This window comes from Gopherus flavomarginatus, chromosome 4 (genome assembly GCF_025201925.1).
Source record: "Gopherus flavomarginatus isolate rGopFla2 chromosome 4, rGopFla2.mat.asm, whole genome shotgun sequence".
Classification (NCBI taxonomy): domain Eukaryota; kingdom Metazoa; phylum Chordata; order Testudines; family Testudinidae; genus Gopherus; species Gopherus flavomarginatus.
The window spans coordinates 210883833-210901437 of record NC_066620.1 but is presented as its reverse complement, the minus strand read 5'-3'; the positions used below and the strand labels follow the sequence as shown (position 1 = coordinate 210901437).

General features: G+C 46.2%; 1 protein-coding gene across 14 annotated transcripts in view; it reads left to right on the top strand.

The window, feature by feature from the left end:
* Positions 1-17605, top strand: part of EXTL3 (exostosin like glycosyltransferase 3) — a 196404-nt gene that overhangs the window by 123221 nt on the left and 55578 nt on the right. The window contains exon 4 of one of the 14 annotated variants that reach the window (XM_050948783.1): positions 3945-4025. The exons of 12 other annotated variants lie outside the window; for them this stretch is intronic. The gene's annotated coding sequence lies outside the window, so the exon portion shown is untranslated. Of the gene's footprint in view, positions 1-3944; positions 4026-5258; positions 5426-17605 lie in introns of those variants that run through there. One more of the 14 variants, XM_050948781.1, reaches the window with a different exon arrangement.

The window sequence follows — 17605 nt, the reverse complement described above, 5'->3', positions numbered from 1 at the left end:
ATACTGTCCAGGAATTGCTCATGGACATAGATGTTCCTCAGCCAGGCCACCTCCTCCTGTAGCTCTCCCACCTGCTGCCTGAGAGATTCCACCAGTAGGCACCTTTCACATTGGATGCCACCCCCAGCCTGGATATCAGTAAGTGGAAATTGCAAATTACAGTCTTTGCAAGCCCACACCAGAATCTGGGTAAAAGCATCCATGCTTTGGTGCTCTGTCTGGCTACAGGCGCAGGTGGAGGAGACAGAAGCAGTGCTGGCACAGGTGTTACGGGTCCTCCTCACCATTTTAAGCCTCCCTCTGTCAAAGTCTCAAATTCCTGTCTACAGCTCTCTGTCCGCTCCTCTGCTGTGAACAGAAGGGTTTTCGATGTGGCTCAGGTTATGGGTTCAAGGGACCAATGGGTCACAGATGAGACCACCAAGGGTGCCCCCTCCCTTCCTACTCCCCTTCCACACTCCCTTGCAAAACTCCCTGTTAGCAGCTCCTGTTCGCTAAGCTCCCTGGTCGCTTGTGCGCAGCTTTATAAAGCCCTGGCCTGAGTGAATGCCCCGCCCACTGGTTAAGGCTCAGCCAATTACCAGAGGCTTCTAGCTTTCAAACCTTCCTAGTAGCTCCACCTCCAACTGCCAGCTACAGCACACGGTCCTTCAAACAAACAAACCAAACAGACTGACAAACACAAGCTCAGCACACAGCAAGTAACCCCCAAACACACACACAAACCCAAACACTGCAGACAGTCACTTACCCCACAGATGCTGTCTGTGCTCCTCCTTCACCTGGAGAACTCCCTTGCAAAACTCCCTGTTAGCAGCTCCTGTTCGCTAAGCTCCCTGGTCGCTTGTGCGCAGCTTGTGCGCAGGGGACAAGGAGCAGCAGGGTTGGGAGTTCTTAGGGGGGTAGTCACCCAGCCCTCTCCCCAGAGCTCTGACACCACTCTCCGCCACACACACACCACGCCCCCTGCCCTGAGCCCTGCGCACCCCCCAGGCGCCTGCCCTGAGCCCTGTACCTCCCTCATACACACTCAGCCCTCTGCTTGACTCCTTCATTCCCCCCACCCCCACCCTAATCCTGACTCTGGCACCCCTACCCATACCTAACCCCCCTCTGCCTTGACACCTCCAGCCCCTAGCCCTGACTCCAGCCCGCCCCTAGCCCACTGGGTCCTGGCTGCCGGCCCCACACAGTCCGCTGCTGGTCTGGGGTTCTGGCTGATGGACCCTTGCCAACCGGGGTCCCAGCCGCAGGCCTCGCTCAGCCCGCTGCTGGCCTAGGTGAACAGTATCCCAGACCAGCAGCGGGCTGAGCGTGCTGGCGGCGTAAGATCAACATTTTAATTTCATTTTAAATGACGCTTCTTAAACATTTTGAAAACCTTGTTTATTTTACAATACAACACTAGTTTAGTTATATAATATATAGACTTATAGAGACCTTCTAAAAACCATTAAAATGTATTACCGGCATATGAAACCTTAAATTAGAGTGAATAAATGAAGACTCGGCACACCGCTTCTGAAAGGTTGCCGACCCCTGGCATGGTGTGATAGGTCCAGATCATGAAAAGTGTTACTCATTTATATATAAGATAATCAGCTTTCCCAGAGTGCCCCTCAGGTGGCTGACTTCCTGGGGACACTGCAGCTGAGGTGGGTCTGGATGGGGGAGCTGAATGAGGCAAAAGCATTGAAGGCGTGCATTCCCCATGCAAGGGGTTTGTTGTGGAAGAAAGCACCGAGGCACCTGGAGAAGAAGTGGGCAAATAGGCATTCAGGGCTGGCATTGCTGGCTAAATGGATGGGATGGGGAGCAACATGATGAAAGTAGCTTTTGTTTCATGCAGTGTAGATTGTAGTAATGTTGCTATGGCCACAAATCTTCAAATAGCTGCAGCCAAATTATGAGTTTCCTCTTTGAATACATCCTAACACTGAAATCTGTTTGCTTCTGAAATAATCTTCCAGGAGATGCTCTGTTGCTGCTGACATTTAAAACTAGACAAGAGCCTGTACTGCTGGCCCAGCCTAACTGTAGGAGGATGCTCTGATGAGTCTCTTCCATTGCTAGAAACTAGGGAAGCTTTAGGGGCTAGAGTGAGCATTATCTTAAGTTTCCCTGTTACTCCCAGTTAATTACCCCCTACTTTCCCCCATCCCTGTGGGGTTTGGAGTCCCAAGATGCTAGAATAGGAAGGGAACTGTTACTGCATGTCTTCCCTGACCGTGCTCCGCCCCCTGCAGAGCATTCTCAGTGAAATGTCCAGGGTTCGCTCTGCCTACCCAACTTCCCCTGCAGAGCCATGGGGCTCCAGAATCAGTGGCAGTGCCTCCTGCTGCTGCAGTGACTGAAACACTTTTTTGTTCCCTTCTGTTGCAGCTATGCCCAGGCACGAAGGAGCCTGTCCTTAACACAGTGTCTTTGGCAGCATAACCAGATGGTGTCTATGCAGTGGCCTTCAGCTCTCTGAGCGCACTGGGCATTGTGGGGGGAAGAGAGAGGGGCTCTTCATTTTCTCTGCAGTAATGATCCCCATCTTGCTCAGAAATCAGTCACTGGGACTCTTGTCCCTCTGGGCAGCGAGGAGGAGAGGGAGGAGAACATTAGTTTGTGCTGAAGCGCAGATGTCTGAACCCTTGTGGAGGGACACGTGTTAGAGCAATGAGCCATGTCTCTGCCATGCTCCTGTGTGTGCTCAGTTCAGAAGCAAATAACCTGGCAGCTGAATGGCATGGATTCTTCTCGTTGCCTCGGGAATTTCCAGACTCAGCTAATGTTTTGTCCCAGCAGCATCCATTGACTTAGTCTAATGAAGGTCACATTAGGGGTTTGGACACAACCCTGTGAACAAGGGACTCCTACATTTTAATCTCTTCTCTGCCACTGACTTCCTCTATGGCCTTGGGCACTTATCTGCTCTCTGCCTCAGTTTCCCCATAGCTTCTACCTTACGTCCATCAGTTTGTTACTGTCCTGTTCTTTCAGGCTGCCTTAGCTATTAAACTGTGCGGTACCCTAGAGAGGGATGGATGTTATTTGTACGGTGCCTTGGGCTTGCACTCATGCTTAAAGATGTGTCACTTTGAGAACAGCATCCTGCAGCTGGATGGCTGGGTTGAGGGAGGGAGCTGCTGTACTGAGGACTGGGGCCCTTTCCTCCTAAAGTTTCTGCTCTAAATATATTGGCAAGCAACGTTTCCTTGAAACTAAATTAAAAATTCAATTGTTTAGACAGCTTCAAAAGCAGGAAATCCTAATAAACCGAGCACGATGTTACCAACCTGCAGTTAGAGCAGCAGCTAGTGCCTCACGGCACTAAATTCCATTTGTCTGTAACATGATGCGCACAGATAAGGGCTGCGGATTGTGGCTCTTGGACAATAGCGGGTGCAAGGTTTGTGTGTATACATTAAGAATAAGCTTGACTGTTGTGAATGGTCAAACTGTGACGCCCTGAGACCTGGAAGGGTTGAGGCTTGTGCCATCGGTCAATGGAAAGGTTGTTTGCCCTAGGTTTGCAGTGAGGTCTCCTGTTTGCCCTACAAACTCCAGTGCATAACAGGAAATAAGCAGAGACAAACCCAAAGCAGATGGTGCCGTCATAAACCTGGTAGGTGGAGCCACCCCGCCATCATGTACCTGAAATATTAGTGTAACTGTCTTACCTTATACAGGAGCATATATGGTAACTTTTAAAGTGTCTAAGGTGCATGCAGAGTCTCTAGCCTTAAAGTACCACCTGTCTGACCTCCTGCCCTGCATGGTGAGTTCTGTGGTAAAGCAGTGAGTTCCTGGAAAAGATGCTCCTGTCCTGCAGGAGAGGTAATGTCACAGGCTCTGCACAGGTCTCCACCCTCTCTAGTCTGTGCCCTGTGTTGGCTGGTTAAATAGAGAGTCCACATGCCTTTTTCAGTGCTTTACCCTTGTGTCTTTATTTACAGTGCAACAGCTATCCCCAGTCAGACCCTTCCCAGGGTCTCCTGGCCCGTGAGGTTCCTTGCCTTTGGTGAGGAGACAGAGATGTAAGCCTCCTATCCCCTCCCAGGCTAGCCTCCTGACTGAGCTTTCTCCAGACCTTTTATAGCCTGGAGAAAGCTCAGCCCAGCTGTCTCTACTTAGCTCCAGTCATTGCTGTGAGCTGGCCCTCATTAGGGCCTGCAGCTGGGCTCTCTGCTGGCTGCCCGGGCCCCTGTACCTGGCTTCCCTCCCAGAAAATAGGGCTTGACTAGTCTTTTGGCAGGGCATTCAAGGGGTTTTACCCTAGCCCTGCCACAGGTGAGATACCCGTTTGTCCAACGCAGAACTTCTCCAGTAGTCAGTTTTTATTCTCTCCCTTGTGTTTTCCCTCGCTGCTTATCTTTTCATTGTGTGTGATGCTCATTTGTTGTGTCTTCTTGCGATTTTGATTGTAAGCCATCTGTTGCAGGGTCTCCTTTTTCTTTTGCACAGCATGTAGTGTAAAGGGGGCCCTGACATAGAGTTCTCTTGGCACTATTGAAATATAGATGATAAATACTAAGAATCCTCTTGTTCTAAGTGTATAGGAACTACCTGGAAACTTCCTCCACCTTTCCGTTCATGTAATCACAGTATTTAACATTCCTGTTATGTGCCTCAACCCCATCACCTTTAACTCGATTGTTCTGAGATTACTTATCTGGGAGGGATGGAGGTTCATAACGTTAAATGGGTTTGAAATTACTGCATTAAATATCTGTAATTGGGGTTATTGTGCTGGACTAGCTGAGTCCTGGGGTTTGCAGTAGGCAGGAATTAACAGGGATGTGTTCTTTTTGCTGTGGTTGCTAGTTGTGCAGCAGTGCTTTTATTTAAAGAACCCACCCAGTGCACCTTTTAGCAATGTACAATGGAAATGAATGGTCAATAAGACTTGGGGATTGATCCTACTCTCTGAGTCCTGGTTTACTCTGAGGTGCACAATAAAACCCTCTGGTTATAGTGAAGCAGTAATAATGGGCTCTTATGTAGAGTTGTTCTGCCTATAGATTTCATAGTGCTTTACAGAGGAGGAAAAGTAACATTTGTCCCCATTTTATCAGTGGGGGAGCAGAGGCACTTAGAGAAGTGTCTTGGCCCAAATCACATAGCAGGTCAATTAAAGAGCTGGGAATAGAAGTCAGGACTCTTTGCCCCCAAACCAGTGCCTTGTCTGAGAGTACATTGCCTCTCTTTCACTCCGTTGACATAAATATCCTGAATTGTTTCAGCGTGTTTCCTGCAAGGAGAAGATAGAAATTGCAGTTAGTGTGACCTCAGCCTGGAAGGAAGCTGCATTGTTTGCGTGGAGGAAATCCATGAGGCGAGGGAGCTAGTGCAGAACACGATACTCTGGCACTAGCCAGTGTTCCCTGACCAGTGCTGTGTATTGGTATTGCAGAAAGCTCCAATTTCTCCCAACATGGTACGTCCCATTTTCAGTGTTGTTTCCAACATGCTGCGAGATCCTGCTACCAGAGCTGTCTCCCTCCACCCACAGTGTGGTTAAAACACAGGTAGGATAAAAGCAATTTTAAGTGGTTCCCTAAACTGCACTATAAAAATGGCCACACTGGGTCAGACCAGCAGTCCATCTTGCCCAGTATCCTATCTTCTGACTGTGGCCAATGCCAGATGCTTCAGAGGGAATGTACAGAACAGGGCAATCACTAAGTGATCCAGCCCCTGTTGTCCTGTCCCAGCCATGGACTCTCTCTGATAGGCTGTAGCACAACTTGATCCTGTCCATACTGAAGACATGAACATTGTTTTAGACATAAGTTGTAACAGGATCCTCCTATGCTGTAAAAATTGTAGTTTAGATGGGACCTTGGTGCTGGCATCAGAACTTAAAAGGAAGGCTGCTTAATAATGGATGTGGGGGAAGTATGAGGGTTTGAAATGGCGCCAACATCTGAATAAGGATATCGGTGTGGGGAGGAGATGAAAGAGAAGTGAACGAAGGGAAAATGAGGAGAGGTTTCTAGAGATGCATGAATGAGGAGAGGAAGCACGAATCAGCTTTTGGTTTCTCCTAAGTGAATCTTTCAAAGCACACGTGCTTGTTTCTATGAGTTGTTCCATGGCAATTGCTGTAGAAGTCACTCATGCAGGTGTTTAAAAGCTAAATGTTTCAAATTACCACTTCACTGTTTGCTTGTGAGGCACAGCTATAGACCAGACAGCTTCCTGCTTGAAGGATCTGAGAGGCTAAGTCAGACGAGGCACAGCAAGAAATGAAAGACGGGGTATGGTGGCATGGGACGAACAAGTGACATGATGAAAAAACCACGCCGTACTTTATATACGCATCTTGTTTTCTCGGTGAGTGTGCATTGTATTTTGTCATGTTAATACATTATCATTTGAAGGAGCAAAGTCAATTCAAGATGCAGAAATGGAAATGTGTTCTGTATGGAATGCTGCTGAAGAGAACTACATGTCAAGGAGGGCAGCAATGTAAATCAAGCCAGGAAAATGTGTTCTAAAAATGTCTGTCTGAAGAACAGATGCAAGCCTGTTGGCTTGTTGCCGCCACTTGTTCTACTGAAATTTGTGATAGTGACTGAAGTTAGCAAGCCTGTCTGGTGCTGTCCCCTCCTCTGCCAGCGTGGCTTGTTATCGGAAAATTGACCATAACAACGACATAATTGTAGTCTTACTCTACCATATCTGCTGCTCCAAGCATTTTCCAATCACAAGTGCCTGCTTTATCGACAAACAGGTCTTTACTCTGTTGGCATCAACATAACTATGAATGGGTGAGCTGGATACTGTTCTACTTTATGCATCACCAGCACAACCATAAGCTAGATTCCCAGCACAGATTCTCTTCCTAGTGATGAAGCGAGAAGCAGAAAGAAGAGTTATCAGATCCCAGTGGCTGTAAGACTAGCACTTAGAAAAATCATCTGTTGACTTACAAATGGAAGCCATTGCGAGAAAGTTACTTGACACTGTTTACCTTGGAGTCCCTTTTCTTGCTTAAGGAATCCAGAACTCTGTTCTGGGGTCTTCCACAGTCAGATGTACCCATTGTGCTTTTAAGGGCAAACTTTGCTGTTAATATTTGAATATTTTTTCTCATTTATTTAAATGGTGTGTGTGTGTGTGTTTCTTAAGATTCCTATAGATGAATCATCTCTTCCCAGCAGTGTTAACAGTTGTTGGCTTTTCTATTAGAAGTCAAATTGTGTGAGCTTTAGCACTTGAAACTTCAGAAAAAGGAAGAGTTCCCCTAGCTTGAAACTTGGCATATCATCACCTCCATCTGGGAGTAATTTTTAATTTTAAAAAACAAACTGTAAAAAAACAAAACTATAAAAACAGTTTGGCCTTTCCAGTGCATTATAAAAGGATTCCCAACAGTCTCTTAAGGCACTCTTCTGCTTTCATATATTTAAACTCTATGAGATGCTATCTATTATGCTGCAACCGGTTACAAAAATGTGTTGTAAATACAAAATCGTGCTTTAAGTCTTCTTAATATGTATCATTCAGGAACAATTAATATTGGAAATGTGTAAACAGCAAAGAATTTTTAAAAATAGTCACAGATCCTGTAACGTGATATACAGTAGCTTAGTTAGCTAATGTTATTCTGGGTCTCTGATAGCAAACTAGAAAATAAATTATATAACTAGGGTTGCCAACTGTATAATCACACAAACCCAAACACCCCTTCCCCGTCCCTTCTCCGAGGCCCCGTCCCTCTGCTCACTCCAGCTCCCCTGCCTCTGTCATTCGGTCTCCCCCACCCTCACTCATTTTCATTGGGTTGGGGCAGGGGGTTGGCATGTGGGATAGGGTTCAAGCCCTGGGCTGGGGCGTGGGACCGAGGGGTTTGGTCTGTGGGAGGGGACTCAAGGCTGGGGGTTGGGGTGCAGCAGGAGGTTCGGGGTGTGGGCTCTGGGAGGGGGGTTGGGTATGGGAGGAGGCTGGGGCAGAGGTTCGGGCAGAGGTTCGGGGTGCAGGCTCTGACCAGGCAGCACTTACCTCAGGTGGCTCCTGGCCTCATGGGTGGCCAGGCTGCTTTGCGTGCTGCACCTGCCCCATTGGCCTTGATTCCCCCTTCCTGGCCAATGGGAGCTGCAGAGTCGGCGCTCGGGGTGGGGGCAGCATCCAGGGGACCCCCTAGCTGTGCCTCCTCCTACGAGCCACTGCTGGACATGTCACTGCTTCCGGGAGTAGCACAGAGCCACGGCAGGTAGGGAGCCTTCCTTGGCCCCACTGTGCCGCCAGACTTTTAGTGGCCTAAAATCTCCTGCTTTGGCTTTAGTTACCACCAGGAGATTGAGCCCGATTCTGGGAGACTCCTGGCCAAACCAGGAGGGTTGACACCCCTATATATCAGTGGTCCCCAGCCTTTTCCAGGTGGCGGGCACCAAACAACAACCCACCGAGGACCATGGCCGGTGGACAAGCATCCGCCGAAATGCCGCCAAGAAGCAGCAATGTCAAGAGGCGTCGCCGCCAAAATAGCGGCATTTCGGCAGCGATGCCACTTGGTGACACCGCTTTTCGGTGGCATTTCGGCGGATGCTTGTCCGCCGGCTAGTACGTGGGCAACGTGTTGGGGACCGCTACTATATATAACATTTTTTTATGATTTTGTAAATTCAGACTTGGTGGATGTGTGGGCACATCACTGCCCTCTGCTGGAAGGAAGCTAGCAGAGGAGTTTGGTTTTGGTTTGGTTTTGAAACTAGCAAGCTGTACTTCAGATTCCCTGCAGTGTATCTTTGGCCATGGGCTTGCAGCATTCCAGACTGTAGATGGATTTTGCCTACCTGCTCCTGATGTTTCAGTGTCTTTCCACTTATTAGCTCATGTTGTCAATTTCTCATAGGAGGAGGAGGAGGATTTCCCATCCTTTATTCATCAGCCTGACTCAGCAAACTTTCTCCCTCTCCCTAAGAGAGCTCCCTTGATTAAGTCGTTCCTACATCATGGAACCTCCTGGGGAGGAAATGCTGCCAGGTTTAATGAGCAGAAATGGCAACCAACGTCAGACTATATTGGCCTCTTGAAAGGATCTCATTTCACCTTCATTTCATCATTTGTCTGTTTCAGATGAGCTTGTTTAGAGCTGCATCTGATTTTTAAATATGACATTTTCTACAGCGTGGTTATGCATGTGCAGAAGTGTGGAGGTGGGAGGCCAACTCACTAGAGAAACACCACAGTTTCTGGGGCTGTTTAACACTCACCCCTCCTATGTCTCTTTTTGATGTGCTGCTGTTGGTAAAGCCTTGTTCATGTTCTGTTCCTCCTTCACCCCAGGCCACCTGCGCTCCAGTAATCATGGGAGGTTTTAAAAAGACCTGATTCTGGGCAACAAGAAATCATGATTATGGAAATCTGAATGTCTCATTCAGTAATCAGAACATGTATTTATCCACCAGCTGTTCAGAATGCTCTCTCCACGCTGCCCATGTGTGAACTAAAGGAAATTTAAACGGAACATTACTTAAATGTGCTTGCTCTGAGATAAATGACTATGTAAAACTGGCACCTTCACACTTACCATCATTGTTTTTGTTTTATTTCATGCTGTTCATGTGCAAATAAAGTCAGTGTCTTGTCCAAAAGGAGCATGTGGTCTAAATTAGGTTGATAACATAAAGATGATTATATAACAAAGGGTCTTATACTGTAATTAGATTAGATTCTGTTTTTTAATATAGGTGGGGCTGGTAGTGAAGTCAATTATCAAGGTTTTAATGACACTTCCTATTATTAGACCCTGTTTTCAGCTGCTTATAATTTTGTCAACCTCAGTTAAGCAGTTGAGCTGGTATTTTCCATGCTGGGTGTCTGTCTGAGGCTGGACGTTTTTGGAAAGATTCGTCCAAAAGAGTTCAGCCATTTCCGAGAATGAGGGTAGGATTTTTTTTTTTGCAATGTGTTTTTTTTTAAAAACCCGGCCTCTGCCTTTCATTTGAAAAGCCCTAGCACCCCTATGAGTCGCCAATGTGATACGGCTGTTAAAAAAGCAAATGCGATTTTGGGATGCATCAGGCGAGGTATTTCCAGCAAGGATAAGGAGGTGTTAGTACCGTTATATAAGGCGTTGGTGAGACCCCATCTGGAATACTGTGTGCAGTTCTGGTGTCCCATGTTCAAGAAGGATGAATTCAAACTGGAACAGGTTCAGAGACGGGCTACTAGGATGATCCGAGGAATGGAAAAACTGCCTTATGAAAGGAGACTCAAAGAGCTTGGCTTGTTTAGCCTGGCCAAAAGAAGGCTGCGGGGGGATATGCTTGCTCTAAGTAAATATATCAGGGGGGTTAACATTAGGGAGGGAGAGGAATTATTTAAGTTTAATACTAATGTAGGCACGAGGACGAATGGGTATAAACTGGATATTAGGAAGTTTAGACTTGAAATTAGACGAAGGTTTCTAACCATTAGGGGAGTGAAGTTCTGGAACAGCCTTCCGAGGGAAGTAGTAGGGGCAAAAGACTTTTCTGGCTTTAAGGCAAAGCTTGATAAGTATATGGAGGGGATGTTATGATAGGATCGTTAATTTGGGCAATTGATCTTGGATTACCACCAGATAGGTCTGCTCAGTGGTCTGCGGGGAGATGTTGGATGGGATGGGAACTGAGTTACTGCAGATAATTCCTTCTTGGGTGCTGGCTGGTGAGTCTTGCCCACATGCTCAGGGTTTAGCTGATCGCCATATTTGGGGTCGGGAAGGAATTTTCCTCCAGGGCGGATTGGCAGGGGCCCTGGAGGTTTTTTGCCTTCCCCTGCAGCGTGGGGCACGGGTCGCTTGCTGGTGGATTCTCTGCAGCTTGACGTCTTCAAACCAATTTTGAGGATTTCAATAACTCAGTCCTGGGTTAGGGGTTGTTATAAAATTGGATGGGTGGGGTTCTATGGCCTGCCTTGTGCAGGAGGTCAGACTAGATGATCATATTGGTCCCTTCTGATCTATGAGTCTATGAGTCTATAAAAAGTGGATTATGACTTCAGGTGAGAAGGAATGAACAGTGAGAGAGGAACCTAAAAATCCAAAGATCCTGTTCTCTCTAAATAGCTCCTTGAATATGAACTGTGCATGTGGGTGGAGTTGTATCTTTGTGGAAGCCTTTTCCAAGCTTGGTAGGGAAGCATCAGCTGGGACTTTGTGACTGACAAATCCTAGAATTAGATCTAAGCTAATGGGTTTCCTTAGATGTTCTCTGTTCTCCTCGTCATCTGTTCTCCACATCTTCTCCTGTATCCTCCTGCACCTCAGGTGTATAGGGTGTTCACCAGTTTCCACCATTTATTTCGATCTTGTGCTGGTCTGCTCAGGCTTCTGAGTGTCATGTTGATGAGTTTGGCTTCAGTCCCTATTGTTCTGCATAATGCTTATCTAGGTCTCTCTCTTTTCCTCTGCCTGGATGGAGTTGATATTATCACTCAAAGTGGAAAAGTGCAGTAGCCCTGGCACTGCCACCCACTGTAGCTGTGGTTCAGGAGCACATAATACTGTCTTGGGGAGAGAGACAGCTGGGAAGAGGGCTTAGAATCTGCCTGAAGAGGGCACTTGGAAGGCAGATGGAGGAGGAGGTGAAAAAAGACTGTGATCAGGTGAGCAGGGTATTGTCCAGAGGAAGCTGTGTTAAAGGAAGCTGGACTGTGAAGGACTGTGTACAAGGAGCCCAGCCGTGAGGTTGATTGTTGGGACACTGACAGAAGAAATACAGTTTGGGTGTCTGGGTGTAGCCCTCTGGATGAAGAGCTGTTATTCACCGGTGGACCTGCTGGAAAAAGGCGTGCTCATTGCAACATCAAAGCAAAGGAGCATCCCCAGCTGGAGCGAGGGACAGGCAGGACAGCTGGGGTGAAGCTGGACTTTGCAGCCAGGCAGAGGAGAGGTCAATTCCCTTGTGAGGCCACACAGTGTGGTGTTGAGAAAACTTCAATTGTGATGGTAATTTACAGTTTTATTACTTTCCTGGACAATATATTATTTTTACTTTATATTATTAGTCTATTATTTATATTATTTTATTGTTCCTGCTAAGTTTCTAGGTTTTTCCTTCATACAGTTTAAAGTTTTAAGACTCTGCTCCATAAAGGAGGATGTAGTACTTGGTAATACACCTCTATCTCGGTATAATGCTGTCCTCGGGAGCCAAAAAATCTTACCACGTTATAGGTGAAACCACATTATATTGAACTTGCTTTGATCCACCAGAGTGCACAGCCCCCTCCCCACCCCCCGGAGCACTGCTTTACTGTGTTATATCCGAATTTGTTATATCAGGTGACCTTATGTCGAGGTAGAGCTGTACCATGCTAACTCTCTTCTGCTTCCCTCTTCTGCTCTCATCTTGGGGCCATTATTCCTCCCTTCTTTTCTTATGCCAGATGTCCCTCCTCTCTTACGGAGATTACCACCTGGTAATCTAAGTGGCAAAAGTCTTGGGAAAATTAAACTAGATTGGGGGATATACTATAGGGAATCATTCTATGTTGACAGTGGAAGGACTAGACAACCTTACAGATCTTTTCCCAGTTGAAGTCTGTGAAAACATTTCACTGTGATATTTCTTCTGCAAGGAGCTAATTGTTTGTTCATATTCTTCAGATTTATTTGTTATTTTAAATAAAGGCCTTTCGTAGAGTGGGATCAAAGTCTTTCATTTGCTCTCTATTCTGCAATAAGGGAAGCAGATTTTAATTATAATGTTTTATCCATTCCACTCACTGGGATGGAAACTAAATGGATTGTTTGCTTGCTATCTGTACTGTGTCTCATTCTTGAATAATAAAGGATGCAGCAAACACTCTGTGTTTCTAGCTCTATTTTGAAGTGTTCTGCTAAGAAATAGTAATATGCTGGGTGACTTGTATGTTCAACTGAAGCATAAACATTCCAGACCATGATAGCTAGAGAGCAAACAGAGGAAATGGATCCAGGTGGTTATGTTGCCAGTTGTGTGTGACATTGTTAGTATTCACCCAGCAAACTTTCTGCCCTTGAGAGCTTTAATGTCTTGCTTTCTATATTTCAGAGACAGGAGCACTAGATATCCCTTAGATCTGACCTTGTTTGGGATCTCCTGTGGGGACCATCCTAGCTAAGTGGGCATCCCAGGAGCCCACTTAGCTGCATCCCTTGGCAAGATGACAATGTGCATAAAACGGGAAATGACTGTAGCATCTGTAATCTTTGTCATGGATGAATGGCCCTCAGAGGCTACATATCCCCACTCACCATGCCCTGCATCTTGATCATGCCCGCATTCTGCTCAGATTGAGGTGGAGCAGTGCATGCTGGGAACTGTAGTTTCCAGAGGGTGGATATTGGTATTAAAGCTCTTGGAGGGTGCATTGTATATCTGTATGTACCTGTAAGCTGTTGGAGGGTGCATTGTAAATACCTGAGTAGCAGCAATTTTATTGTTGAGAGCGGGAGAGTGAGAAAAAACCTTGAGATACAGAATCCAATGCTGTACAATGTAAAAATGTTCGGCAGATGGATGAGAAAAATTAAAAGCAACTTGAATCTTTTTGTTTGGTTGGTTTTATTTTGTTTGTTAAAGCAGAAAGTGCCTTGCAGGAGAGAGAGAACAGATGGGAGGAAAGGGGAGGGGTATAGCAAGTGTGTACAATAGCCTGGAAAAGGTGAGTTTGAAGAGTGGAGTGGGAGAGGGCTTTGTGATCAAGAATTGGGAAGGTGTTTTCCCACATAGGGGAGGGGCTGCCTCAGAGTAAGCCAAGAAAATGGAGGGGGATTATATGAGTGGGAGTGAAGGAGAGGAGAAGAAGAGGGGATAAGAGCAGACAATTTCTGTAGTTAAACATCCTGTCCTATGTTGCTGTAGTGTGGAAGTAATTGTCTGTTTTCTTTCCCCTGCTGAACCCCGGGAACCAGTATTGATTGGTCCAGAGAATTCCGAGTCCGTTCATGTACATAGCCTAGATGCTGTTGGTTTTAAATTCCAGGTCTGACTTGTTTTTGTTGGAGCAGCAAATCATAGAGGCTGTAAAGAAAAGGTGCTTAGGGTCACAGCTGTATTCACGGAGCTGGTGATAGTGTATGGGTGGAAGGCAGATAGATAGCTGAGTCGAGCGCAGAGGTGGTGAACTCAATCAAAGTAAGACCCTAGATGGGCTTTGCTCTAAACTGGCTGTGCGGCTGCTGTGGCAGCTGATGAAGATGGCCCAAGAAAGTATCTTCCTGCGGGAGAGGGTTTCACAACTATTCTGGGGGAGAAGGGCCACAAAAACTGTCCTGTGAATTCAGTCATTATACTCTACATCAGACTCCTCTGGGAACTCTTCCTCTTTCACATCACTCTCAAATCCCCAAGTGCGGAGGTCATCTCTCCCTTTCAAACAAGGAGGGGCTGGGTGTGATGCTCTCCAGCACCATCGACTGCTGTGTGGACTGAAGGGGTCACTTGAGAGCAAGTCTCTCATTGTGCATGCACTCACTGAGCTGACTGGCTTCTCAGCACCTCCATGCACTGGTGGCCAAGGAAGTGAGGTATTGAGTTTGGATATCCCTGATGGTGGCGTTTTGAAATTTCTCTGTCGTTGAGATCAGCTGAATCCATTCTAAGTGAGTGACCTAGATACTAAGGTTGTGTAGTCTCTGGCTTCTGGTTGCTAAGCTCTGTAACTTTGTACCTGAATCTGAGTAATGGGGATCTGCTTGCTCAGGGGGAAGCTTTTTTTTCTGTCTGTAGAGTTATTCTTCCATGAAAACGATGCTCGCTGAGTCTCTCTGCTGCAGACATCTGTCATTTGCTTTTCTCCTTTGGACAATGGAGGCGAGGCACTTGGTTAAAGGTTGACACTGGTGTGAATGACAGATGTCTGTAAACATTGTCTCTGCAATGTGTGCAATTCCTTTCTGGTTTTGTGCCAAACACAGCCCCCGTTTGCCTGGCAAAACAACAGAGAATAAAGACTGGAGCGGCAAGAGAAACGTAACTTGAATGATTCTTTAAAACTTTTGTTTCACAATGTTTTTGTAAAGCTGAATATCTCTTTCCCCCCTCCCCCCAAGATTCCTATAATCTTTTAAGATCTTTGGGAATGCCACCTCCTCAAACAGTAACACATCAAAAGAGTAGCACTAGGACTGTGGAGTTCAAATATGTAATATCCAGATGGTGTAGGGAGTTCACAGGGCTCTGAGTCTGTGCCCTGAGAACAGATAATGTCTTGATGAGAGACCATCTGACAGGCTTTCTTTCTTAGCTGAGTTTTCACATCTTACAGGTGACCTGAAAATCTTTTTATTAAAAAAAATCCCAAAACTTAAAAATCCCAGGATTAGTAACAGATGCAGTGTGTGCATAAACATCCCAGTGTGTTTGAACAATGTGTGTTTCATTTGTCTTTGTGGACACTTAAAGCACACAAGCAGAAGAAGGGATTTAGGTTCCGGCTGTCTCTGTAAGGGAAAGTGCAGAACCCTGAATTCTGTTCTGGGCAAGTGAGTGAGTGCACACGTGGTGGACTTTGTGGACTGACGTAGAAGTTCTTACTCTGGTTCCTAGTGAACGAGCTTCCACAGCACACAAACCTCTCCGCTACTGGCCCCTGTTGTCGGCCAGGAAACCCAGGGAAAATGTGGGCAGTAGAGAATGCACTGTCTTCTCCTTCTTAGTAGACAGTTCTTCCTCACTGAGGTTGAGACTGATTTGCCTGTTTCATATCTAGGATGAACCCATTGATGTCAGTGGGTTATGGGTTAAAGGAATGAATTTGACCTATTAATATTAAATTATGCAACTAAGGTTTCCTTCCATCACTGTAGCATAGGAGTTGCAACCTTCAGCATGCAGCCCACCAGGGTAATCTGCTGGCAGGTTGCAAGATATTTTGTTTACATTGACCGTCCGCAGGCACGGCACCCTGCATGTGCCTGCGGACAGGTCAATGTCCACAAAATGTCTCGTGGCCCAGCAGCGGATCACTCTGGTGGGTCGCTTGCCGAAGGTTGCCGACCCCTGCTGTAGCATCTGATTAAATACATTCAGAACATCAGTTCCTTCCACTCAACTCTGAAGCACCCCTCCTCTCCAGATTAAAGCCAGCTGTACTTTAGAGGAAACAAATACAGCTGCTTTACTTTCCAGGTCAAGTGCCTAAGGCTGTTTTGCGATTTGGTTATTAAGCAAAAACGTGCAGAGGAGGACATCCTGCATTATGCCCTACAAGTGACAAGACGTGGATTCAGCCTCATTTTCAGCAGTAGTAAATTCTATAGACAAGGACTGTCTGCTGAGACTGCTGGGCAGACTGCAGGTTCGAGCCTGGGAGTCCCCATCACTTCCACTGCCCTGCACTGTCCATTGGTTTTTATTAATTATTTGTGTTCTGGTAGCACCTTGAGTCCCCGCTCAAAATCGGGGCCTTGTTGTGCAAAGTGCTTTGCAAACATAAAGACAGATGCAGTCCTTGCCCCAAATGACTTGCAATCTATATTCACAGGCAGATGAACAATATAAATGCAAAATACTAAAGGTACAACGCTGCCTGATTGCATTTCTGTTTGTTTGGTGTTTTTGCTTTCTTGTGTTTTTTAGTTCCCCCCAAACCCATTCCCCCTTCCCCTCGCTTCTTAGGAGCCCACACCAACTTTGCTGCTCTGTTGCTGACAAAAAGTGCCCCCTTTTCACCCTGTCCACTCCCACAGTAATAGCTCCTCTCCATTTCTCTCTTTGGTAGCTAGAGCTTTAAAATCAGGATTTGGAAATAGGACCAGTACTGGAGAAGCAGTCAGCAAAGAGTGCTGAGCATCGGTGCAATGTACTCTGTCCCTCTGCTTGACTGAGCGGGCAGCTGCATATCAATCTGTTGTTTCTAGGTGGATCTCAGGGTCAGCCTGAAGTTGTGTCTTTCACACGAAGTATAGTCCACTCTAAGAAGAGCATAGATTTCGTTTCCAATCCCTGGCAATCATTTATGTACGGTCTTCTCCATCCCCTGATAATGAGCCATTGCATCAGAGTCCATCCCCTTGCAAGGCTGTGCGGTGATCCAGCTGATGAAAGGCCCATCAAATATTGAAGTAGATTAAAACTTTTATTAGAAAATATTTCAAATTATAAAACACATAAATTGTTGAATACATATACCAAATATCTCCAGCTGTGTCACTTCATGTGCATTAAAAATGATATAACCATGGATAGGAAAAATATATGAACCGATGATTGCCCACAGAATATGGAATAATGTTTCATTCTCATAGCTGCATATCCAGCATACTACACTTGATCTTAGCCGGAAGGCTGAGAAGCCGCATGTAGGCTGTATTATCATGTCACTGCAGTTACAAGGCAGATCCGTACTGATTTGTGCTAATGACTGGGAGAGCCACTATAGAGTTGGGTTTTTTTAAGAGCTTGGCAAAAGCCAGCACCTGCTACTTGTTGCCATAATTATTTCCTGTTCTGAATACAGGGGATGACTATGGTAACTTCAGATGCTACCATGTGGTAGCTTTGAGGTATCAGTCAGCAAGGTTTGGTGCTTCGGTGGCTTTTCTTGTACAAGCCAACTGTGGCCAAGGCCGACTTCTACTAGTAACTTGCTAAAGGCTTGAATATGTTGGTGGTAGGCACTGTTCCAATGCCTAAAC